The sequence below is a fragment of the Nicotiana tomentosiformis genome, chromosome 5 (assembly GCF_000390325.3).
Source record: "Nicotiana tomentosiformis chromosome 5, ASM39032v3, whole genome shotgun sequence".
Classification (NCBI taxonomy): domain Eukaryota; kingdom Viridiplantae; phylum Streptophyta; class Magnoliopsida; order Solanales; family Solanaceae; genus Nicotiana; species Nicotiana tomentosiformis.
This window is the reverse complement of record NC_090816.1, coordinates 114,838,574-114,866,106: the sequence shown is the minus strand read 5'-3', so window position 1 is coordinate 114,866,106 and position 27,533 is coordinate 114,838,574.

Sequence of the window (27,533 nt, the reverse complement as noted above, 5' to 3'; positions counted from 1 at the left end):
GAGGGAGGAGAAACTTTATGCCAAGTTCTCCAAGTGTGAGTTTTGGCTTAGTTCGGTGGCGTTCTTGGGGAACGTGGTGTCCAGTGAGGGGATTCAGGTAGATCCGAAGAATATATAAGCGGTTCAGAGTTAGCCCAGACAGTCCTCAGCTACTGATATTCAAAGCTTTCTCGGCTTGGCCGATTATTATCGTCGCTTCGTGGAGGGTTTCTCTTCTATGGCATCGCCTTTGACCAAATTGACCCAAAAGGGTGCTACTTTCATGTGTTCGGAGGAGTGTAAAGAGTGCTTTCAGAAGCTCAAGACTGCTTCTCGGATTGGTTTTGGGTGTGTCTTGATGCAGGAGGGTAGAGTGATTGCCTATGCTTCACGCCAGTTGAATCCCCATGGGATGAACTACCTTGTTCATGATTTGGAGTTGGCTTCCATCGTTCATGCATTAAAGATTTGGAGGCATTATCTCTATGGTGTGTCCTGTGAGGTATTTACAGATCATCGGAGTCTCCAACACTTGTTCAAATAAAAGGATCTAAATTTAAGGTTGCGGGGGTGGTTGGAGCTGCTAAAAGACTATGATATTACCATTCTGTATCATCCTGGGAAGGCCAATGTGGTGGATAATGCCTTGAGTAGAAAGGCGGTGAGTATGGGTAGCCTTGCATTCATTCTTGTTGGTGAGATACCTCTTGCAATTGATATTCAGGCCTTGGCCAACCAGTTTATGAGATTAGATGTTTTGGAGCTCAGTCGGGTTCTAGCTTGTGTAGTTTCTCGGTCTTCCTTATATGATCATATCAGAGAGAGCCAGTATGATTATCCCCATTTTCTTGTCCTTAGGGATTCGGTTCAGTACGGTGATGCCAGGGATGTTACTATTGGAGATGACAGTGTATTGCGGATGCAGGGTAGGCTATGTGTGCCCAATGTAGATGGTTTGCGTGAGTTGATTCTCCAGGAGGCTCATAGTTCGCGGTACTCCATTCATCCATGTGCCGCGAAGATATATCAGGACTTGAGACAGCATTATTGGTGGAGGAAAATAAAGAAGGATATAGTAGGATTTGTAGCTCGGTGGCTTAACTATCAGCAGGTGAAGTATGAGCATTAGAGATCGGGTGGATTGCTTTAGAGTCTAGAGATTCCAGAGTGCAAATGGGAGCGTATCACCATGGATTTTGTAGTTGGGATCCCACTGACTTCGAGGAAGTTCGATGCTATTTGGGTGATTGTGGATCGGCTGACCAAGTTTGCGCACTTCATTCCAGTTAAGACTACCTATTCTTTGGAGCGGTTGGCTGAGATTTACATCTGCGAGATAGTTCGCCTTCACGGTGTGCCAGTGTCCATCATTTTAGATTGGGGCACGCAATTTACATCGCAGGTTTGGAGAGCCGTGTGGTGAGAGTTGGGCACCCAGGTCGAGTTGAGTACAACATTTCACCCTGAGATGGATGGACAGTCCGAGCGCACTATTCAAATATTGGAGGATATGCTACGCGCTTGTGTCATAGATTTCTGGAGTTCTTAGGTTATTAGTTTTTTTCGCTCGCGGAGTTTGCCTACAACAATAGCTACAAGTCGAGCATTTAGATGGCTCTGTATGAGGCTTTGTATGTGAGACGGTGTCGATCTCTTGTGGGTTGGTTTGAGATGGGTAAGGCTAGGCTATTGGGTACTAACTTGGTTAAGGATGCTTTGGACAAGGTTAAATTGATTAAGGATCGGCTTCGGATGACGCACTCCAAACAGAAGAGTTACGCCGATAGGAAGGTTCAAGATGTTGCTTTCATGGTTGAGGGATAAGGTACTTCTCAAGGTTTCACCCATGAAGGATGTTATGAGATTCGGGAAGAAGGGCAAGTTGAGCCCTCAGTGTATTGGGCCGTTTGAGGTACTTCTGAGGATTGGAGAGGTGACTTTCAAGTTTACCTTGCCACCTAGTTTGTCGAGTGTGCATCCAGTATTTTATGTTTCTATGCTTCGAAAGTATGTCGGTGATCCGTATCATGTTTTGGATTTCAGCACGGTTCAGTTGGATGGTGATTTGACTTATGATGTGGAGCCGGTGGCCATTTTGGATCGGCAGGTTCGAAAGTTGAGTTCAAAGGGCATATCTTCAGTAAAGATACAGTGGAGAGGTCAGCCAGATGAGGAGGCTACTTGGGAGACCGAGCAGGAAATACAGAGCAGATATCTACGCCAATTCTCGACTTCAGGTATGTTTCCAAACCCATTCGAGGACAAACATTTGTTTAAGAGGGGGAGGATTTAACGATCCAGCCAGTTATTTTGAGAGTTGTAGTCTCGTTCCCCCCATTTATTGCTCATTTTATTCTTCAAATATGCTATGTTACTTGTCGGGGGTTGTTGGTTCGGGTCCGGAGAGGTTTCAGAAACAATTGAGATACTTAGTCTCAAGGTTGAAAGCTTAAGTTAAAAAAGGTTTACCGGATGTTTACTTATGTGTAAACGACTCCGGAATGGAGTTTTTATGGTTCTGTTAGCTCCGTTTGGTGATTTTAGACTTAGGAGCGTGTCCGAATTGTGATTTGGAGGTCTATAGTTGAATTAGCCTTTAAATGACGAAAGTTGAAAATTTAGAAGTTTGAAGGAGAGTGGATTTTGTGGTTACCAGGCTCGGATTGGGGTTCCGAGAGTTAGAGTAGGTCTGCGGTGTCATATGTGACTTATGTGCAAAATTTGAGGTCAATCAGACGTGATTTGATAGGTTTCGGCATCGTTTGTAGAAGTTAAAATTCCTTAGTTTTCATTAGGCTTGAATTAGGGTGTTGTAACGACCCGACCGGTCGTTTTGAGTATTTCAACTCCGTTTCCCCATTTACTGCTTAAATTGTGCTTACGGTTGTTATTTGACTTGCTGGGGTAATTGGTTCGGGTCCGGTGAGGTTTGGGAATGATTTGGAACACTTAGCTCCATGGTTTAGAACTTAAGTTGAAATGTTTGACCGGATGTTGACTTATGTGTAACGACCCCAGAAAAGTTTTGCAAAGTAAATTAATGTTTTGTGGTGCTGAGGTAGATTAATTAATTCAGATGTTGTAGAGATTCTTTGCGGCGAGCTTGCTCGCCGCAGTACATACATTTTGGGTTGAAAAGTGCGTGGGGGAGTTAAGTTGAAAGATGCATTTCTGCGGTCGTGCGAACTTGTTGATTCCGAAAACTAAAATTCTATTATTTTATTCTCTCACAGATGGTGAGAACACATACTACCGGATCAGACGGTCAGCCACCAGTGCCACGAATTGGGGTCGTGAGAGGCCGGGGTCGTGGTAGAGGCAGGGGCCGAGGTAGAGGTCGAAGTGTCGCTCGTACAAAAGTTGGAGCAACACTTGTAGCACCACCAGTTGCAACAGCTTAGGAGAAGATTTTGGATGTAGTTGAGCCGGCGGGACCAGCTCAGGCACCAGTTGTGCCCATTGAGATTCCAAGCCTATAGGAGGCTTTGGCTCAGATATTGACAGCTTGCACTGGACTTGCTCAGGTGGTTTCGGCTTAGGCCGCACCGACCACTTCTCAGGCCGTGGGGGTACTCATACCCCTATTGTCTGTACTCCAGAGCAGGTAGTGCAGGGATTTCAGATACCTGGAGCACTAACAGCCCAACCGGTTGCAGCTGCTCAGGCCCCGGTAGTCCCCGTTATGGCAGATGATGATCAGAAGAGAGTTGAGAGACTTGGGAGGCTTCGACCTCCATCATTTAACAGTGCCGAGTCAGAGGATGCTCAGGGTTTTTTGGATAAGTGTCACCGGATGCTTCGGACAACAGGTATTCTGGAGACCAGTGGGGTCTCATTCACTACTTTTCAGTTTTCTAGGGCTGCCTTCACATGGTGGGAGACTTATCAGAGGCGCGGGCCGATCGGTGCAATAGCATTTACATGACAGGAGTTCTCTATTCTCTTTTTGGAGAAGTTTGTGCCGCAGTCTCGCAGAGAGGAGCTGCGCAGACAGTTTAAGCAGTTATGTCAGGATGGCATGTCTGTGATGCAGTACGAGATAAGATTTTCTGAGTTGGATCGTCACGCAGTTTGGTTGGTTCCCACTAATAGGTAGAGGATTAGCAGGTTCATTGATGGCCTCACATATCTGCTACGATTACTTATGACTCGGGAGAGGGTATCTGGTGCTACTTTTGATGAGGTAGTTGACATTGCTCGGCAGATAGAGATGGTCCGTAGCCAGGAGCGAGGAGAGAGGGAGGCCAAGAGGCCTCGTGGATCGAGTAGTTTTAGCAGTGTCCCTTCACGGGGTCAGTTCTACCACAGCAGGGGTCGTTCTTACAGACACGCTCAGACGGGTCATCCAGTTCAACCTGTGATGCATCATCCAGCCATCGTTCATACAGTTCTCATTAGGGTCAGTCATCTCTCAGTGCCCTTCCAGCCCAGAGTTCTTCCCGTGCTCCTTCAGTTCAGGGTTCATTTGCACCGGGTGTTTCTAGCAATTATTCTAGTTCTCGGGGCCCAATTCAGTCCTTACCACCACCAGTACCGGGGAGTTGCTTTGAGTGTGGGGAGTTTTGGCATATATGGAGGCAATGTCCTCGTTGACTGGGAGGTCTAGTGCAGTAGAGGAGTCAGACTACGACTTCAGTACCAGATACTTCGCCACCCATCCAGCTAGCTCGGTGTGGGGCTCACTCAGCTAGGGGTCGCCCAAGAGGGGGAGGCCGATCAGGTGGCGGTCAGGCCTGATTCTATGCTTTTCATGCGAGGCCAGATGCCGTTGCCTCAGATGCAGTGATCACAGGTATTGTTTTAGTGTGCCATAGGGAGTCTTCTATATTATTTGACCCTGGTTTTACTTATTCGTATGTATCATCGTACTTTACTCATTATGTGGATATGCCCCGTGAGTCTTTAGTTTCACCTGTTCGTGTATCTACGCCGGTGGGCGATACTATTATTCTAGATCGTATGTATCGATCATGTGTGGTAAATATTGGGGGACTGGAGACTAGAGTTGATCTCTTATTACTTAGTATGGCTGATTTCGATGTAATCTTGGGTATGGATTGGTTGTCTCCATGTCATGCTATTCTGGACTGTCACGCAAAAACTGTGACGTTGGCAATGCCGGGATTACCGAAGGTTGAATGGAGAGGTTCTCTAGATTATGTTCCCTACAGGGTAATTTCTTATTTGAAGGCTTAACGTATGGATGGGAAGGGGTGTTTGTCATATTTGGCCTTTGTGAGAGATGTTGATGCCTATACTCCTACTATTGATTCAGTACCGGTAGTGCGAGACTTTTCAGATGTATTTCCTGCAGACCTGTCGGGTATAACACCCGATAGGGATATTGATTTCGGTATTGACTTGGTGTCGGCACTCAGCCTATTTCTATTCCTCCGTATAGTATGGCACCAGCTGAATTGAAAGAATTGAAATAACAACTTCAGGAATTTCTTGATAAGGGGTTTATTAGGCCTAGTGTGTCGCCTTGGGGTGCACCGATTCTGTTTGTGAAAAAGAAAGATGGTACTATATGGATGTGCATTGATTACACGCAACTGAACAAAGTTACAATCAAGAATAAGTATCCTTTGTCGCGTATTGATGATTTATTTGACCAGCTACAGGGAGCGAAGGTATTCTCCAAAATTGATTTGAGATCCGGATATCACCAGTTGAAAATTCGGCAGTCAGATATTCTAAAGAAGGCATTCAGGACTCGTTATGGTCACTATGAATTTCAAGTGCTGTCGTTTGGGCTTACCAACTCCCAGCAGCATTTATGCACTTGATGAATAGTGTATTCCAGCCATATCTTGATTCATTCGTCGTAGTATTTATTGATGATATCCTGGTGTACTCACGTAGCCAGGAGGAGCATGCACAATAATTAGGTATTGTATTACAGAGGCCGAGAGAGGAGAGACTGTATGCCAAATTCTCTAAGTGTGAGTTCTGTCTTAGTTCAGTGGCATTCTTGGGACACATAGTGTCCAGCGAAGGAATTAAGGTAGATCCGAATAAGATAGAGGCAGTTCAGAGTTGGCCCAGGCCATCTTCAGCTACGGAGATTCAAAGTTTTCTCGGCTTGACCGGTTAATATCGTCGCTTTGTAGAGGGTTTCTCATCTATTGCATCCCCTATGACGAAATTGATCCAGAAAGGTGCTCCGTTTAGGTAGTTGAATGAGTGTGAAGAGGGCTTTCAGAAGCTTAAGACAGCTTTGACTACAACTCCAGTATTGGTGTTGCCTACAGGTTCAGGGTCTTATACTGTGTATTGTGATGCGTCGCGTATTATTCTCGGCACAGTGCTAATGCAAGATGGTAGGGTGATTGCCTATGCATCCAGACAGTTAAAGGTACATGAGAAGAATTATCCGGTCCACGACCTTGAGATAACAACTATTGTTCATGCCTTGAATATTTGGCGGCATTATTTGTATGATGTCCATTGTGAGGTTTATACCGATCACCGGAGTCTACAACATTTGTTTAAACAGAAGGAACTTAATTTGCGGCAGCGGACGTGGTTGGAGTTGCTTAAGGAATATGATAGCACCATTCTCTATCATCTCGGAAAGGCCAATGTGGTGGCCGATGCCTTGAGTCGTAAGGAGGAGAGTTTGGGAAGCTTAGCATACTTACCGGTAGCAGAGAGGCCTTTAGCCTTGGATGTTCAGGCCTTGGCCAACCAGTGTGTCAGATTGGATATTTGCTAACCGAGTCGAGTTTTGGCTTGTGTGGTTTCTCAGTCTTCCTTATATGATCGTATCAAAGAACGCCAATATAATGATCCCCATTTGCTTGTCCTAAAGGACACAGTTCAGCACGGTGATGCCAAAGATGTTACTATTGGAGATGATGGGATGTTGAGGATTCAAGGTCATATTTATGTGCCAAATGTAGATGGGCTACGTGAATTGACTCTTGAAGAAGCCCACAATTTGCATTATTCCATTCATCCGGTTGCCGCTAAGATGTACCAGGACTTGAGGCAGCACTATTGGTGGAGAAAATGAAGAAAGATATAGTTGGGTTTGTAGCTCAGTGTTTAAATTGTCAGCAGATGAAGTACGAGCAGAGACCGGGCGGATTAATTCATAGACTTGAAATTTCGGAGTGGAAATGGGAGCGTATTACCATGGACTTCTTAGTTGGACTCCCACGGACTTTGAGGAAGTGTGATGTTGTTTGGGTGATTTTTGATCGGTTGACCAAGTCCGTACATTTTATTCCAGTCGGTACTGCTTATTCTTTGGAGAAGTTGGCTGAGATTTATATCCGCGAGATTATTCAATTACACGGTGTGCCAGTGTCCATCATTTCAGATCGGGGCACACAGTTCACATCACAGTTTTGGAGAGCAGTGAAGCAAGAATTAGGTACAAAGGTTCAGCTGAGTATAGTATTTCACCCTCAGACAGACGAACAGTCCGAGCGCACAATTCAGATATTGGAAGATATGTTACGCGCTTGTGTCACTGATTTTGTGGGTTTTTGGGATCAATTTCTGCCACTAGCAGAGTTTGCTTACAATAATAGCTACCAATCGAGCATTCAGATGGCTCTGTATGAGGCTTTATATGGGAGACGGTGTCGGTCTCCGGTAGTTTGGTTTGAGTCGGGTGAGACTAGGCTATTGGGTACTGATTTGGTTCAAGATGCCTTGGAGAAGGTTAAATTGATTCAGGAGCAACTTCGCACGGCGCAGTCTAGACATAAGAGTTATGCCGACTGGAAGGTCCATGATGTTGCTTACATGGTTGGGAGAAGGTTCTGCTCAAGATTTTGCCTATGAAGGGTGTGTTGAGGTTCAGGAAGAAGGGAAAGTTTAGCCATCGGTATATTGGGCCTTTTAAAGTACTTAAGAAGATAGGAGATGTGGCTTATGAACTGGCATTATCACCTAGTCTATCAGGTGTTCATCTAGTGTTTCATGTATCTATGCTCCGGAAGTATGTCGGAGATCCGTCTCATGTTTGGATTTCAGCACAGTGCAGTTGGATGGTAATCTGACTTATGATGTGGAGCCGATGGCCATTTTAACCGACAGGTTTGAAAGATGAGATCAAAGAGCATAGCTTCAGTGAAAGTGCAGTGGAGAGGCCAGCCATTCGGAGAAGCTACATGGGAGATTGAGCGGGAGATGCAGAGAAAATATCCACACCTATTTGAGACTCTAGGTATAAAGGAAATATTTTGGTAGAAAGATGCATTTCTGCGGTCCACTTTGCTGCCGCAGAATCACTCTGCGTGCCGTATAATGGGCAGAAACTGGGCAGGTGTGAGTGCCAATCTGCGGTCGATTATGCAACCGCAGAACTGTTTTGCGGTACATTATGCGACCGTAGAACAGGTATGCGGGCCCCATAGTGATCGCACACTTGAGCAGAAAATACCCAGTTCCGAGGAGCCATTTCGCGGGCCGCATGACCATTATGCGGTCGCATGTGTGATCTTGAGTGTGTTTTGGAGCTTCATTTTTCTGATTTTATAAACCCGTCCCCAATCTTATAAAACACTATTAGGGGTCATTTTTGAAGGTTTCATCTGACATTTTTAGAAAGAGGTGAGAGTATCTTAGAGAGAGAAAGAGAAGACCTAGCCATTTGCTCATCAAGATCATGTCCAAGCCTTGAAATACAACAAGAAATCTCACAAGAACTTCACCCCAGAGGTAAGGACTAACCCTAGTCTTCAATTTCGAGTTTGGGTATAAGATGTGGTATGATTTTTAAGTGTGAGAGTATTATTTATACATGCTTGTGCCAATCAGGTTTATGGGAATGTTGTTGAGTTCAAATGGGTAAAGATTGGGTTGAAAATGGTAGAAATATTCAAAGACTTTAACTAAAGATTTGAGGGTTGAATGGGCGTTCATATTTTGTAACTTTTGTTGGATTTCAAGATGTGGGCCCCACGTGCGATTTTTGAGTCCAATTTCGGATTTTTTTGGAAGATTTGTATTTTCATATGAAATTAATTCCTATAATTCGTATTGACTGAATCGAATTAATTGTGACTAGATTTGAGGTGTTCAGAGGCCGATTCGTGAGGCAAGGGCATAGTAGAATAAAGAATTTTGATGGTTTGAGGTAAGTAACAGTTCTAAATTTGGTCCTAAGGGTATGAAACTCCGGATTATGTGTTATGTGATTGGTTTTGAGGTGACGCACATGCTAGGTGACGGGCGTGTGGGTGTGCACCGTAGGAATTATAACTTAGTCGAGTCCATTATTGATGCATCATATCATTACTGTATGGGCTGTTTATCATGATTTCTAAGAGCCCGAGAGACTAGAGAGAGTGATGACTGAGTGAGGCTGAGGGCTTAATTGTGAGGATATTTATGGGATCGGACTGCACGACGCAGCATGTTTCATTGATTTATGCCATGATTGGCTTGTTATAGCGCTTGGGCTGAAGGAGCCCCTCCAGAGTCTGTACATACCCCCAGTGAGCGCAAGTACCTACTGAGTGCGAGTGTCGAGTGTTGAGTGATTGAGAGGAATGAGTGACTGTGAGGAAAGAGTGATTGTGAGGTTGGAGTGAATGGGAGGGCTGAGTGACTGTTGCTCTAAGAGGATGCATTGATTTCATTATTGTTGCACTTCAGCTGTTATATATTACTGTTTTGGACATTTCTGAAAGATATTATCTCCTTTTTCAGTCGAACTCGATATGAAATTATTGTTGAGTTTTAAATGTTGAATATGAAAGCATGCTTATCTTCTTATATTGGAAATTATTGTAATTGGACTTAGTCGTGAAGCTCATCCCTATCTTTGTATCTTTATTTAGTATTGTTACTTGTTGTGTTGGTTGTACTCATACTACACCCTACACCTCGTGTGCAGATCCAGGTACCTCCGGACACAACAGTTGCTAGTTTTTTGGAGCTTTATCTGTAGACTATCGAGGTAGATGTTTGACGTTCGCAAACCTTGACTCTCTTCTTTCCAATTGTTGTACTGTTCTACATTTTTTAGACAATGTTGTTTTTATCAGTTAGACTTTGTTATAATTTAGATGCTCATGTACTCAGTGACACCGGATTTTGGGAGTGTATCCATATCAAGTATTTGAGGGATTTGCTCTTAAACTTAATTATTATGTTTTCAATATTTAAAATAAATTGTTGTTTATTGAGGTTGTCGGCTTGCCTAGTATCGAGATAGGCGCCATCATGACAAGTTAGGAGTTTGGGTCGTGACTGTTGCGATTCATGTTTTTGATATTGTTTGATGTGATTTGAGGTCTAGACTAAGTTTGTATCATGTTTGAGGACTTGTTGATGTGTTTGGTTGGGGTCCCGGGGACCTTGGGTTGATTTCGTATGGTTAACGTATCAAAATCGAGACTTAGTGCATTGCTGAAGCTGGGAGTCTACTGGTGTAATCGCACCTACGGATTTTGATCGCAGGTGCGAGCTCGTAGAAGCGAGCATGGCAACGCAGAAACGGAAAGGGCAGAGTGGGGCAGTGGGGCAGTGGTCGCAGGTGCAAGGGAAATGTCGCACCTGCGTGATCGCAGATGCGGATGAATGGTCTCAGAAGCACAAGTGTCTGCAGAAGTGGATTGCTTCTCACAGAAGCGAGTCCGCAGAAGCAGAAGAGCGATCGTAGAAGAGGAGGCACTGGAGCCTTGGCAGACCGCAGAAGCGACTAAATGAGCCGCAGGTGCGAAAGCACTGGGCAATATTTAAATTCGAGGGTTTCCGAGATTTTCTTCATTTTGGACATTTCAAACTCGGGATTAGGCGATTTTTGAGAGGGATTTTGAAGGGATTCTTGAGGTAAGTCACTTATGATCATTTTTAGTCAATAATGTTGAATTGTCATTAAGTATTCTGACTAGATTACGTATTTGTGAGCTGTAATTCAAGAATTTCGGCCTAGGAATTTCAAAATAAGAATTTAGGATTTGGAGGTCGAGTTGATGTCGGAATTTGGTAAATTTGATATGGTTAGACTCGTGGTTGAATGCTCCATTGTTGAATTTTGGGGTTGATTCCTATAATTTGTGTTGACTGTATCGAATTAATTGTGACTAGATTCGAGGCGTTCCGAGGTCAATTCGCGAGGCAAGGGCTTATTGGAATAAAGAATTTGCACGGTTTGAGGTAAGTAACACTTCTAAACTTGGTTCTGAGGGTATAAATCCCCGAATTACGTGTTATATGATTGGTATGGAGGTGACGCACATGCTAGGTGACGGGCGTGTGGGCGTGCACCATAGAAATTGTGACTTAATTGTTCCCGTGGAGTTGCATAATCAAATAATCATGAGCTGAGACTCATGTTAAAATCATACTTAGGTCAGGTGCCGATGGGACCCACAAAGGTCATGTTGCTGTTGAATTATTTGTTTAAATTATAAATATGTACTCAGTCACATATATCATTGCATATTATTGTCACGCCCCAAAACCAGGGAGCACGACCGGCACTCAACCGAGTGAACCCGACCGAGCAAGCCTTTTAGATTTCATTCTACCCAAACTCATCCATGAATAGACATAATACATATTATCATTAATTAGACATAAATGTGTTCATGTCTAAAATACCAATTCATTTTCAATAGTTTCATCATTTTTAAAGTCTCAAATGGACAAGTAATACGTCCACAACATAACATAGTTTTTCTTTCCCAATCACCAATACACAACCCACATTATGTCTACGGAGCCTCTATAGATAAAGAAGAGTACAATGATAATGCCAGCAACAAGGCCCCGGCTATACCTCAAACAGAATATACAAATTACAAAAAATTCATGACCCCGGAATGAAGTGGGGCTCACCAAGTCAGCTGGGAAGAAGGTGCACTGCTATCAATGACCAATATCTCCTGCTGTGGAACCACCTACATCCATTGAAAGATGCAGCTCCCCCGGCAAAAGGGACGTTAGTACTGTCGAATAGAACTGGTATGTATAACTAAACACCCTCTCAATAGAATGACAAATAATACAAATAAGATTATCATAATATCAATGAAAGCCTTAATCAACATCAAACCTCAATTTAGGATCAAGACAGTGTTCAAATTAATTTCCATATCTCACATTAGGAGATTTTTAGTATAGATATACCATTGTCCACAATACCATTATTCACAATACCGGTACCACCGTACTCTTAGCACGGAGTTCGATCATGACCTGATCGGCTAGGCCATCTCATTAGAGACATCAACCACAATTTCTCTTAATATCAATACCACCGTCTTTAACACAGAGTCCGATCACGACCCGATCGGCTAGGCCATCTCATTAGAGACATCAACCATAATTACCATTTCAATTATAATTTCCAGTACAATCATCACCATGTGTGCGGCATGGTGTCCGATCACGACCCGATCGGCTAGGCCGTCTTATTTGAGACATCAACCTTTTTATATCAATCATCGCATTTCATAATACTTTCACATATTTTTATTTCATTGGCACTAGTGGCCATAATTATAAGATCATTCTTGGCACGTTGGCCATATTCAGTATTTCATGCTCACATTATCAATTTCAAATATCATCCTCATCATCAACAATAAACAAAATTCAAATCAAAGTGTGTAGTACACATGTGAGCAATTTAAAGTCTAATGCACATATAGATATTTCACAAAATTTGGCATAATAGCTTTCATTTGAACTTGACTTAAAGTCGAAACATTATTAATGCAAAACCCATATTTTAACACATCCTCAATTGGTAACATAACATGAATAGAGAATTTGGGATGTTTGTTGAACATATATCTTTCAACCCAATCTTACTCGGAATAGCCAATTTCATAATGAATCACTCGGGACTTACATAATTTACATGAATATCGTGAGATTCAATTCTAAGAGGAGAGTTTAGCCAACATACCTTACTTGAGCTTCCTTACACTCTAAATATTCTGGAATTCTTAGAAACTTCAATCTATTTTAGAAATATAACAAATTGAACCAAAATTAGGAAGATGATCTTGGTTCTAGCTCATTTGGGTATTTTATCAAACACTAGATGTGCATTAAGGTTTCAAGGTCCTTTCATGGAGGATTCCATCATCCCACAACCCAACCTTTATCATTTTTAGCTCAACAATCTTTCTACACCCTTTGATAACACATGCATGTAAAATAACCAACCCTCTTGCCCATAAATTATCTTGCTTATTATCCATTTCTACACAAAATTCGAAATTGAGGGTTAGGGTGTACAATCTTACCTCTAGGATGAAGAGCTAGTGAGTTTCCCTTCTCAATCTTCCAAAATATGGGCAAGAATTGAAGAACAATTATTGGAGAACACCTTCTCACTATAGGGCACCCTCTCTCACTCTAAAATGTCAGATAATAGCTCAAAAATGACCCAAAGAGTGTATTTAAAGAAATAGGGTCGGGTTTTAAAAACCCAAAAATGGAGCTCCGGAACAGGTTCTGCGGTCGCATATGCGACCGCATATCGGTCGCATAATTGGTTATAAAATAGCCAAAAGAACTGCCTGTGTATGCGGTCACTATGCGGTCGCATAGTCGACCGCATAACTGCTTCCAGAATAGCCCTCACCTACTCACTTCTGCGGCCATTATGCGGCCCATAAAGTGATTATGCGGTCGCATAAATGCACATTTCCGGCAAAACATTCCTTTACTTTACCGTGCATTGTTCAACCCAAAGGGTCTGAGCCGCGGCGAGCTTGCAAACCGCGAAGAATTTCTATAATCCTCAAACACGTAAGCCTAGTCCGGCACCATGAAATATTATTTTCTTTACAAATTTTATCAGGCCTCACAGTTAAGTACTTCGAAATTTTCTGGGGTGTTACAATTATATCTCAATCTCTATTGCCATTCATTGATACATCATATTATCATGTCGGGCTAATTTTCATGACATTGTGAACCCGAGAGACTGGAGAGGTTAATGACTGAGTGAGGCCGAGGGCCTGATTTTGATTGATATTCATGGGATTGGGCTGCATGCCGCAGCATGTTTATTTGATTTATGCCTGGATTTGGCTCATTATAACGCTTGGGCTAAAGGAGCCCCTCCGGAGTCTGCACACCCACAGTGAGCGTAGTTGATATTATATTGAGGGATGGATCTTCCTTGGGCATGAATCTTGTATAATTATTTATGTTGAGTGATGGATCTTCCCTGGGCTGGATTGGCCCTATACAGTACTGAGTGACTGACTGTCAGTTGATCTTTATATTGAGGGATGGATCTTTCCTTGGTTGGATTGGCCATATACAATACTGCGTAATTGAGTATTCAGATAGTGTGAGTTCACGAGACTTCCATTGTAGTGCATCCCATACAGCATGTACATTGGCATGTAGATACAGAGATGTCCCATTCCTCATATCATTCTGAGTTGATCTATTTTTCTTGTATTGAGTTATATGTTGAACTTGAAAGCATGCTTACATTTCTGAACTGTTAATTAAATATCGAACTGTACATGCTGAGCTTGTCACTACTTTCAGTCCAATAGTTAGTGTTGTTACTTACTGAGTTGGTAGTACTCACACTACACTCTGCACCTCACGTGCAGATTCAAGCATTTCCGGGAACGACGGTCATTGATTGCGGAGTCCTGTCATTTGGAGATCATCGAGGTAGCTGTTGGGCGTTCGCAGACCTTGACTCTCCTCCCTTATCTTTCATGTTATTTATTTTATTTTTACTTTCTAGACGGTGTACCAGACTATATATTTATGTAGATACTCATGTACTCGATGATACCCCGATTTTGGGAGAGATTATGTATTGAGTTATGACTTCCTATCTTGCTTTTAAAAGATTTTCCTTTAATTAAGTTATTTTCATATCTTTCAAAGTTTTAAAGTATTGAAAATGTCTGAATAGTCGGCTTGCCTAGTACTATGATAGGCGCCATCACGACGGGCCCGTTTTGGATCGTGACACTGGCTCTCTTAGAAAATTCTCTACCATGGAATGTCATGATCGGGAAATAACTACAGGATATCCACTACGAAGACACAAACCCATTGTGTACGATATGCAGATGCTTGGGACACAACCTATACCAATGTCAGAACAAGAATCCAACATCTACAAAGATGGAGGAAAACTCTACAACAGACACGGCAAACGAACAGTGGAAGATGATATCATACGCGCACAAAAGGTACATCACTACAACTCATAATTCACAAAAAATAGAAAAACAAACTACTGAAAAAGAAAAAATGAAACAAAAAAGAAAAAGAAAGGGAAGAAAAACAGGAAGGAAAAAATCAAAGAGTAAACCTATCACGACCCAAAATCCGACTAGTCGTGATGGCACCTAACCCAACCCGCGAGGTAAGCCAATTAGAAACTATCAAATTCCAATAATATTTAATAAGACAATTAAGTAAAAGAAATTATCTAAATCATATACATTTCCCATGGACTAGTAGTACAAATCATGAACTTCTAAGATTAGAATTTACAAAGCTGGTGTGAAATAAAAATATATCATCTATTTTAAATATATATAAATAGATTAATAATTTTGGATCTACCATGAACAAGGGGCAGCGATGACTGGAACGCAGGTACATCTTCAGATCCAGCTCCCACCATACGCAGCAACATCAGCATCAGAAATTTGCACGCAAGGTGTAGAAGTGTAGTTTGAGTACAACCGACCACATGTACTCAATAAGTAACAAACCTAACCTTAGGTTGAAAGTAGTGACGAGCTTGTACCAAGGTTAGAGTCCAACTCCAATAACCAACAGCAATTCATAACAACATAAACCAAGTAATAAAAGAAGTAACTCAAAGACAAAAATGCTCAGCTAAATCATGATTTCTGAAAATAGTTTTGCCTTTCAAGTGTATGAGTGAAAACCCAAGTCGTTTACCGAAGTTGCCAAAAATATAAGTAAGTTTGAAAACAGTAATTTTCCCAAAACTCCTTTCAACAATAAATAAGATGTTTTATTTTCTTTTCAGATAGCCAGTGTAAAAATGCATCACTATGCCCATATGTCAATATGTGTGAGAAGTCATGAATGATGTGATATCGTACAACGTGAGGAAAATACATCTTTATGCATGTATGTCATGTGTGCATATCAATGCTATGTATCTCAGAGATGAACTCATGTACTTGCACTCTCAGAGTATTCAATCACTCAGTACTGCATATGGCCAATCCAGCCTAAGGAAGATCTATCCCAATATATATACATAATAACTGACATCCAGTCACTCAGTATTGTACGAGGCCAATCCAGCCTAGGGGAAGATCTATCCTCAATATCAATGATTCGGACAAGATCCATGTCCAGGGAAGATCCATCCTTCAATATAAATGCTTCCGACAAGATCCATGTCCATGGAAGCTCCATCCCTCAATATAAATCAACTGTGCTCATTGTGGTGTGTGCAGACTCCGGAGGGACTTCTTCAGCCCAAGCGCTATAAACCGCACAGACAACTCACGTGCTATAATAAGCCAATCTGGCCTGCTACGGCGTGTAGTCCGGTCCCATAATAATAAAGTATATAAAGCCAATATGGCCTACTGCGGCGTGCAACCTGATCCCATAAATATCCTCACAATCAGGCCCTCGGCCTCACTCAGTCATCAATCTCCCACTATCTCGGGCTCACAATGTCAGGAAAATATCCCAAAAATGATGATATGTTATGTCAATATATAGCAACAGAGACTGAGATATGATATGAAATAAATGAACATGACTGAGTATGAAATTTCAATGTAATCAAATAGCTCCACAACAGTAATTACCTCAATGGGTCCCAACAGAATAAACATGTAGCTTAGACATGGTTTCTAACATGAATCACGACTCGATAACTCTAATACGTAGAGATTTGATGATTTCAGATAAGTTCAGGTCACCACACAGTACCACAGGAATAACGGAGTCACAGTTCACACGGTGCACGCCCGACACCTAGCATGTGCGTCACCTCAATACCAAATACATAACACGTATAATCAGGGTTCATACCCTCAGCTCCAAGATTAGAAGAGTTACTTACCTCGAACAAGCCGAATCCAATATTAAGCAAGCTAAACAATGCTCCAGAAATTTCATTCTGCGCATATAAATTTCCGAACGGCTCGAATCTAATCACAATTAATTTGATTTAGTCAACACAAATTATAGGAATTTATTCCATATCAAAATAATAATTTTTTCACAAAATCCGAAATTACACTCAAAAATAGTCCATGGAGCCCACGTCTCAAAACCTGACAAAAGTTACAAAATATGAATGCACATTCAACCACGAGTCCAACCATAAAAAATTTTCTCAAATCCGACATCAACTCAACCCTCAAATCTTCAAATTAAACCAAGAGGGTTTTCACAATTTTCTAAATTAATTCACCAATTAAATATTAAAAACAATCATGGATTCGGGTAATTTGACCAATATTGAGTTAAGAACACTTACCTCGTTGTTTTTCTTGAAAATCTCCCAAACATTGCCTATTCCCGAGCTCCAAATCGGTAAAAATGGATTTTCAGAACTTAAACTCTCTGCCCAGTCATTTCTTCTATGCGATCGCGGAACAAGTCCCCCGATCGCGAAGCACACATTTCCACTGCCAAAAATTGACCCTATGCGATCGCGGATTAGTTTACGCGATCGCGAAGCACAAAAGAAACTGCCCCCAAAATTGGCCTTCGCGAACGTGGTTGAATCAACGCGATCGCGAAGAGCAACATTTCGTGACCCCCTGGTGCCTAACTTCCTCTTCGCGAACGCGGCTTTTCCCGCGCGTTCACGATGCATTCTCTCTTCCCAGCTACATGATCGCGATTCTCCCCACGCGATCACATAGAACAAAAACTCGGCAGCCCCAAGTAACCATATACAATCACAGACCTTCTCACGCGATCGCGTAGAAGGAAACCAAATACAGATATCAGAAAACTTCCAGCAACACTCCAAGTCTAAAAATTGATCCGTTAACCATCTGAAACTCACCCGAGGCCTCCGGGACCTTAACAAAATACACCAACAAGTCCCAAAACATCATATGAACTTAGTTGAAGTCTCAATTCACATCAAACAACTCTAAAACATGAATCACGCATAGATTCAAGCCCAATGAACTTTGAAACTTCCAATTCCTACAAACGACACCAAAACCTATCAAATCACGTCTGATTGACCTCAAATTTTGCATACAAGTCATAAATGACATAAAAGACCTATTCCAATTTCCAGAATCGGGTTCCGACCCCGATATCAAAATGTCAACCTCCGGTCAAACTTCTCAAAAATTCAACTTTCGTCATTTCAAGCCTAATTCCACTACGAACTTTCAAATAATTTTCCGGACACGCTCCTAAGTCCAAAATCACCATATGGAGTTATTTGCATCATCAAAACTCTATTCCGGGGTCGTTTACACATAAGTCAATATCGAGTCAATATTTTCAACTTAAGTTTTCAATTATGAGATAAAGTCATTTCATTTCAAAACCTCACCGGACCCAAACCATTTACCCCGACAAGTCATATAACAACTGTAAAGTACAAATTGAGCAGTAAATGGAGGAACACGGTGGTAATACTTAAAACGATCGGTTGGGTAGTTATAAAATCATGTCAAAAAAAAGAGGAGAAATTAAAAGAAAAAGAAAAAGTTAAAGAAAAAACAAACACCACAAAAAAGAAACAACAATATGACCCCTACTCTCTCAACTACTAGACGCCCCATCCCTAGATTTACCTCAACCTTGGAGACCAAGGAACAAAAAAGGTCATTTACCTCCACTATTTCTGAAGGGTCAACTAGTTATATCCAACACAATCATTTCTCTATCCTAAGTCAACTAGATTTAAAAAACAAACTACCAAAACAAAAAAATTACAAAAAAGTCACTAAGAACAAAAAATTCATATGTTCCTATTTACGACTTCAAAAACTAATTGCCCACCACCTATACCATATTCAAAAAACCATTTTACAGCAAATGAGGTTGTCGCGTCCACAAAACCACTAACAACACCACCCCAAAATAAGCACATCAAGGGGACACATATATGATCTCAAAGACATGAACAAATTACCAAATTGGGGAAAAAGAATAAAATATAAAATACTGAAAATAGAGACACTACCATGGACACTACTCCTAAGAAGCCTACCATGTATGAAATCAGTACCCATTATGAAACCTACTCCAACCCTACTACCTACGCTACCTCTGCCACTGTCGAACCCTATCACCCAACCCATCACTCACCATCTCTCAACTCACCCCGACAAAACAAAACCCCAAGCAAACACCACCTGGTCACCCCCATAATCGCCCCTACCACAATCTCTTACAGCAACCAAATCCCCACCCCTGAAAATGTATCGCCATTACAGCCACCACAACCAGCGACGCCGCCAACATCCCCAACAAAACAAAGATAGCAATCATCACTTCCCATGCCAATATAGCCACACTCAAATGACCAACTACTATGTTTAAACCACATTAATCCCAATACCAGTCCCCATGTCAATACCACAACAACCCACAATGCTACCAGTCATGCACCAGCCACCACCAACTCCATAGCTGAATATAGTGGGCTTCACCAGCATGCCCAGTTCTTCTTGGAGAATACACAGGACCTTATCGAGCAAATGCAGGGATAGGGTCCAAATACAGAAATACGTATGGAAATAATGTACAACCTGAAAATAGCAGCGATGGAGATGGTGAACCACCTGAATGCAGCCACGTAACAACCACCACAGGTGTAAGGATACTACCATCCAGCGCAGGTACATGAGGTTCGACAGGTGCAGGAGGTACAACAGGTTCATACACCCCCACAAAACACTTGGTTGCTCTCATCACTAGAAATTGAGGAGATGGCTCTGCCAGAAAATCTGTACATAGAGCCGGATGCACTACCAGCGGAGCCATTGTCCCCTTTGAATTCGGAAGACGATATAATCATTCTAATGAAGCCAGAAGTGCAGGCACAAAGCATCCTAAATCAAATAGTGCAACACATCACACTGCAGGAATCACTGTCGACCACACTCCACGAAAATAGAGAAAACTGATACTTCATCACAGTTCCAATAATGTGCTCCGAATAGCAGTGAATATTTTCACCTACCCCTACTCGATCATACACAAATATGCAGCATTGATTCTGCCAATACTGACAGAGGAAGACTTGGTATTGCCAGCGAACAATGGGGAGGATCATCCACTGGTTGCGCATCTGCGCATGCCACTAGCTCCGGGTGGGAGCTCACACATAACCAATGAACCCAAAATGAAGATTCTCCTTTAGAAATATAGGGGCTGCAACAACCAAGAATTCCGGCGCAACTTCAAAGACATCGTTGACTGAAACAATCCATCAATTATCAACCTCACTGAAACGCGCATGCAGAGCTATGAGCTCATGGAATTTATTGGTTTCACTGACTTATTTGAAATTAGCGCAGATGGCTACTCAGGTAGCGTCGTACTAATGTGAAAGCATGAAAAATTGGAAATGGATCCCGTAGCAATTACTGACCAGGAGATCCATGCAAACATCGAGGTCAGTAGAACTTCAAAACCTTGGCTACTTTCTTTAGTTTATGCCAGCAATTTATTAGTAAATAGGAAAATGCTATGGAATAATCTGCAAATAGTTGTCAAAAATAATACCTACTCGTGGCTATTAGGTGGAGATTTTAATGAAGTCACAACCGCCTCTGAAAAGTTTGGAGGTAGGTCCATAAAAGGAAAAAGAGCAGCAGCAAATCTTGGAAAGATTAGACCAATTTCTTGAAAACCTAGACTTGGTGGAATTGTTCCCGAATGCCACTGTAACACACATGCCACGTACATATTCGGACCACTACCCGCTCCTGCTAAGCCTATCAAAAATTATTAGTCAACCAACACATGTTTTCTGCTTTGAAACATTGTGGCTTAGTCATCGACTTTTCACAAACATAGTTAAGCAACATTGGAAAAATAATAGAAATTATGCAATTACCATTTTCTCTTTCACAGAACATGTAGAAGAATGGAATAGGTCTATATTTGGGAATATATTTTTAAAAAAGAGAAAACTTCTTGCCCGAATTCTAGGGCTATAAAATATGCAACCACAAAATAAAATCCAATTTTACCAGAACCTAGAAAATAATCTTATTCATGAATATAACATAATCCTTTAAAATGAACAAGATTTTTGGAAATTAAAATTAAGAGTACAGTGGATTAATGACAGGGATGCCAACACAAAATATTTTCATATATCCGTTATCCGAAGGAGTAGAAAATAGGATATTAGATCTTAACGATACAGTTGGTAATTGGACTTTTGACCCTCAGGGAATACATGATATCATTATCAAACACTTCAAAAATATCTACACTACTGAATTGGCTTCAGGTCTATATATCATGACACCTAATCCAAGCCTACTCAACATAAAGAAGCTCTTGTTAGACCTCTTTTGATCATTGAAATCAATAACGCTATAAAATCCTTTAAACCATTAAAGGCACCAGGCCCGGATAGCATCCACCCAATTTTCTTCCAGAAATACTGGTCAGTCACAAACTCGGCTATAATTGATACATGTACAAAAGCTTTTTCTACCTTAGTAATCCCGGGTGAAATAAACAAGACTTACGTAACATTTATTCCTAAAGTCAAGCATCCACAAAATATATTTCAATATAGGCCCATAAGCCTATGTAACACAATCTATAAGACTATTACAAAAATCATTGTAAATCGTATATGCCCCCTTCCTCAATAAAATTATTAGTCCTAAGCAGTGCAGCTTTATTACATGAAGGAGAGAAATTGACAATGTAATAGTTGTCCAAAAGGCAATCCAATATTTTAGAAATTGTAGTGGGAGGACTGGGAAGATGATGCACAGGATTTATCTTGAAATGGCCTTTGACCAACTTGAATGGTCATTTGTCAGGCGCTCCTTGCACGCACTAAATTTTCCACAAGACTTAATAACGCTTATCATGGATTGCATATCTACCACAACAACATCAATCATTGCAAATAGCAAACCTACAGAATTCTTCAAACCATCAAGAGGCATCCGACAAGGAGACCCACTATCTCCATATCTATTCATCATCTATATGCAATCCCTAATACGTTACATTGATTATAAACTAGATATTTTAAACTGAAAACCCATTAAAATAAGCCAGAATGGCCCCGCCATATCCCACCTCTTATTCGCGGATGACCTTATCCTTTTCTCCGAGGCACACAATGCAACTGCAACTTCTATCATAAACATATTCAACTTCATTTCCCATCAACTCGGGTAGAGAATAAATTTCTCCAAATCTAAAACAATTATTTCCTCAAATATACCAACTACAAACCAAATATCCCTGGCTACCACCCTAAATATTAAGATTAAAAATAATGTGGGTAAATATTAGACTGGATGAATACTAGACTAAAATGATGGAAAGCCAAGCTTTTAACCTTATCTCGGAGATTAACCCTTATACAATCAACTCTGTCAGCCATACCCACCCACTCCATGCAAATGAATCTTCTTCTAGAAAAGACTAAAAATAATATTGATTGCATCCAGAGAAACTTTCTATGGGGTTCTACCAAGGACCAAATAAAAATTTATCATATCAACTGGGATAAGGTCACATCGTCTAAGCAAGAAGGAGGCTTTGGGTTGTATAAAGCAAAAAAAAAAAAATATCGCACTCCTCTCAAGTCCATTATGAAGATACCTCTCCAATCCTGAATCTCTATGAGCTAAAGTGATAAAGGATAAATATCTTAACAATTTAAGAAGAAATCCTATGATTAATAAAACCAATGACTTCAACATCTGGAAAATCATTGCAAAAGCTTCTTCATTTTTCTCCAAAGGCATAGCTTTGAATGTTGGAAATGGACGCCAGATAAGCGTATAGCATGACAAATGGATTATTGGCAAACACACTCTAAGGGAATTAATAGAGGGCCCTTTAGGCAAAGAAGATATCAATAAAAAATTAAACTACCTTATTATCAATAAAAATTGGAATCTAGAATCTCTTTCATACGACCTCCCAAATACGATCTTTGACCTTGTGACACAAACATACATCCCTTTCTCTGAAAACATAAATGATTCATTCTTCTGGAAAGAAACGGAAGATGGGAACATCACAACAAAATGTACTTACAATATTTTCATCAGGCTCACAGAGGCAACCCAAAATCATGAACCTTTTCACCATCTCTGGATATGGAAAACACCATGGCACAACAAGCTCAAAATATTCCTATGGCTATTAGTCCATCAACGACTACCCACTGCAGTTGTCCTGAGCCAAAGAAAAATAATTGAATTTAATACCTTCAAACATTGTGGGACAGAAGAAAACACAAACCATTTGTTCTTTCATTGGCCTATAAACAGTACAATATGAAGAGAGTTAAACATCACCATCCCAACCTCAAACCAACTAGATTGGATAAAAAGAGTACTTGTACCTCTACTATGAACATCCATTTATCCAATAACACAACAATCCTAATGGCAGTTATAACACTAATTATTCTTTGGCATATCTGGCTCAACGGTAATCACAACTACTTCAACAACTGCTCAACCCAAATACACAGCCTAAAAATAATTACACACGCAATAGAATACCTATACGTAACAAACCATAATTTCAAAAATTATTTTAACACTAAAATCCCAATAAAGTAGACACCCCCACCACAAAACTTCTATAAACTTAATATAGATGGTGCACACCAAAAACACTCCAACATCGGAGGAGCAGGTGGAATCATCAGAATATCCGAAGGAAACTAGATTGATGGATTCTCCAGTCACGTAATGGTCTCATCACCAATCCAAGGAGAAATTGTTTCCCTACTAAAGGGGTTGGAACTTGCTTTCACAAAAATTCGAACGCTGATTATAGTGGAAACAGATTCCCAGGTATTACTCTACCTATTACAGGAAAAATTTTGCAACAAAGCTAATGCTAATTTTCTTCATGATTGCATGTTCCTGCTCGACGCATTGGGCTAGCCGGATGATAGGCATGTCTACCGTGAAGGAAACCAAGTGGCGCACACATTTGCACAGTTTGGGAACAATTGTAACTCACCTATTAATGCTAAGTGTGAAGACCACTTCTGGAGTGAACCACATTTATTTGCTTTGTCTACTTTTCGCAAAGACTTATTAGGGACTGCTTCGTTAAGATCAGTCACGGGCTGTAATAACTCTCTTTAAATTCCCGCATAATAATAATACCTCGTCTTTAAGCCAAAAAACAAAATCCAAACAATGAAAGAAAATTTTCATATTGTAAGAGTTTAATTGTAAAATTCTAAATATTTTTCTAATCCAAAATATTAAAATTTCCTACTTAGCAGTTCAAAGAAGAAACTTTTAATTTTTTTAATTTTAATAATTTTAAAGTCCTAAATATTAGAAAAATAATTAAAGAACTATTTTGTTTAGTATGAAATTAATTTTTAAAAAGATAAAATAGACGAACGATATTTCGCTAAGGGATTTCGTGCTTTTATAATAATACATATAAAAAGATAGATATAGGGTAGTATTTAATTAAGAAAGGGTAAAGAAATTCCAAACATGATTGCATGGGGTCATTAAACATGAGTGGAGGTTTGCCAAGTTTTTCAAAGATTTTTTTTTTCTGGAATATTTTGTTTTGTTAGTAAGTATTTCTTTTGAAAGTTTTCAGATTCTTTTTTTGGTTGAAGCGTTTTCATAAATAAAAAGAATTCTAATGCAAACACGTACATAAAAAGAGAATATACCATATTTGTGTTGCACAAAGATATCCTCAGTCTCAAATTATTAAGAAGAAGAAAACGCTTAGAGCCCGTTTGGATTAGCTGATTATAAATAGCTGATAAGCTTGAAGTGCTGAAAAATATTTTTAAGTATTTACGTGTTTGGATAGACGTGTTGAAACTAATAATAAGCCGTTTGATATTTTTGGTAGAAAAGTGTTGATAAGATGTTCTCTTGTTAAAAAGACTAAAATACCCTTAAAGTTTTTACAAAAAATTATGAACTAAAAGTTTCTTTGTAGAGAAAATGATAAACAACGAATATGGAATGAAGAGAAAATTAAAAAATTTATTTTGGGAAAAATATTTTGTAAATTAAAAAATATTATTGAGGATAAACTAGTAAAAGTTTTGGTCAAACTAAAAGTGCTTATAAGCTGAAAAGTCATAAGTTGGAGGTGACCAACTTATGGCTTATTGCTAATTTTAACTTATAAGCACTTGGCTTATAAGCACTTTGAATGTTTATCAAACACGTAAAAAAACCAAAACGTACTTATAAGCCAATTTGACCAACTTATAAGCTTAACCAAACACCCTCTTAATCATATTGCAGAGTGGCCTTTGGCGTTGGAAAATGATTGGGTTTGAATTTTATTCTGTTTACGAAAATACTAAGCATGAATAAAGAAAATCGCGTTACCTAAAGTTTGTTTCAAAATATTGAACCTTTGATTTCTAGTCTTTATGCCAATTCAAATAAGGAAATATATGAGTAAAATTTTAATTAATTTTTTAATTCCTAAATATTAGGAGTTTCTACGTAGTTCAAAGAAAGAAAGATTTAATAATTAGAATTTTAGTTTATTTTAAAATCCTAAAAATTAGATAAATAATTGAAAATTATAATTTTGTCCAATATGGAATCTGTTTTAAAGGTTAAAAAATGCGAATGACATTTCGTTAAGGGTTTATGTGTTTTAATATAGTATATAGATATAGATAGATATAAATAGATAGATAGAAAAAAGGCGAATTTAGTAATTACATGGAGCCGCAAATGAAGTTTTCTCTTCGGCGGGTAGAGCTAAAACGCGAGTTTGAATCAGTTGAGCCAATGAATTTTGGACACGTAATGCTTAAACAAAAAAATGAATTTCCCTTTAACATTTCCAATTCTGTCAATATGGTTTTTCCCCTGACGGGAAACCTCATTTTCTAAACGATTTTTGGGTTCACAAGATTATCATAAGTCACTAAATTCTGAGCCCTTGCCAAAGGTATTACCCTCTGAATTGGCATGTTTGGCATTATTATTATTATTTGAGAGTCAAACGAATTCTTTTACTATGATTTCTTAATACTTTATCATACACCATCACATTTTATTATATTTTATGCTATTATTAAATATATATATATATATATATAAATATATATATATAAGTTTTATTTAAAAAATTAATATTTAATTTACGCAAAAAAGGATTAAATAATTCTCGTACTTTGTTTCCCGTCACTATAATTTTGAACAAGAAGAAGTAGAAAAATGATTCATTTCATATATCTTTTATTTTATAAGCATATACAAAGAAGACAATGAAAAGGACAAAATGAAGTCCTGTTATCTTTTTCCTAAGGCAGATGTCAAGGAATCAAGCTTAGGTTTTTGTCATGTTTAATGGATACATCTTAGATTAGATTGGTGTCATTTTAATTTAAAGGCAGTTTTGTTTCCTCAAATTAATGCTTTCGTTTCGAGTTCACAACTCATTTTAGGATCAGCAAACTCATTAATTTTAATTGAGGAATCGAACAAAGCAAGAAACATTCCAAACCAACAAAAAGATAAAGAACATTTCGAATGGGCATCAAATTACACGTATATATAGAGAATATACCAAGCATATTTTTTGAAATTTGGATAACTATGGGAATGGTTCTTTGAATTATTATATATTCTGAAAATATTTTTGTGAAAAACCCAAAAGGACAACACGAACAGAATATGTTAGTAGTTCATAAAAGAAATCTAATTTATTGCTACTTCTTTTGGTGTTTCTATTAAAAGAATGGTTGGATGGATATATTATATATATATATATATATATATATATATATATATAGGGGCGGATGACCGGATGTAGAGTAGCGATACCGGGTTCGTTTGAACCCATAATCTTCGACATAAAATATAAATTTATGTATAAGAATTTATTAAAATTGTAACAAATATAGGTCTGAACCCATAAGTCTAAAAAAATAATGGGTTCAATACTAAGAGATTTAAATGTTGAACCCACAAAGTTTATATATATATATATCGCCAAATGGGAGTGGTTGAAGGTGAATGCCAATTGAAATCATTGATCTTTTATCATCATAGTTAGAACGTTTCTAAATTCATTGAATAAAACTGGATATCATTTAACGTATACTTTATGAAATATTAATGTATTGTATGATTGTATCTCAACTAGGAATACCGACAATTGAAAAAAATGTTCTAATTGTCATTATTGAGGTTCCAAACAAGCGATTGGTTCTAAGCCTTTGAGGCAAATTTTAGTTACGTATTTGAGGCTGAAAAAAGCATTAGTGCTTCAAAACAAATCCGATACTCGTGAATTCTTGCAACAATATATATTAACCTAGAGGTTACTCTTGGAGGTTCCGAAGGTTTTATAAGCAAAGGCGGAGTTAGTGTTATGGTTATGGGTTCGGACTCGAACCAAGTAACTTTAGTCCAAACTTTATTTAT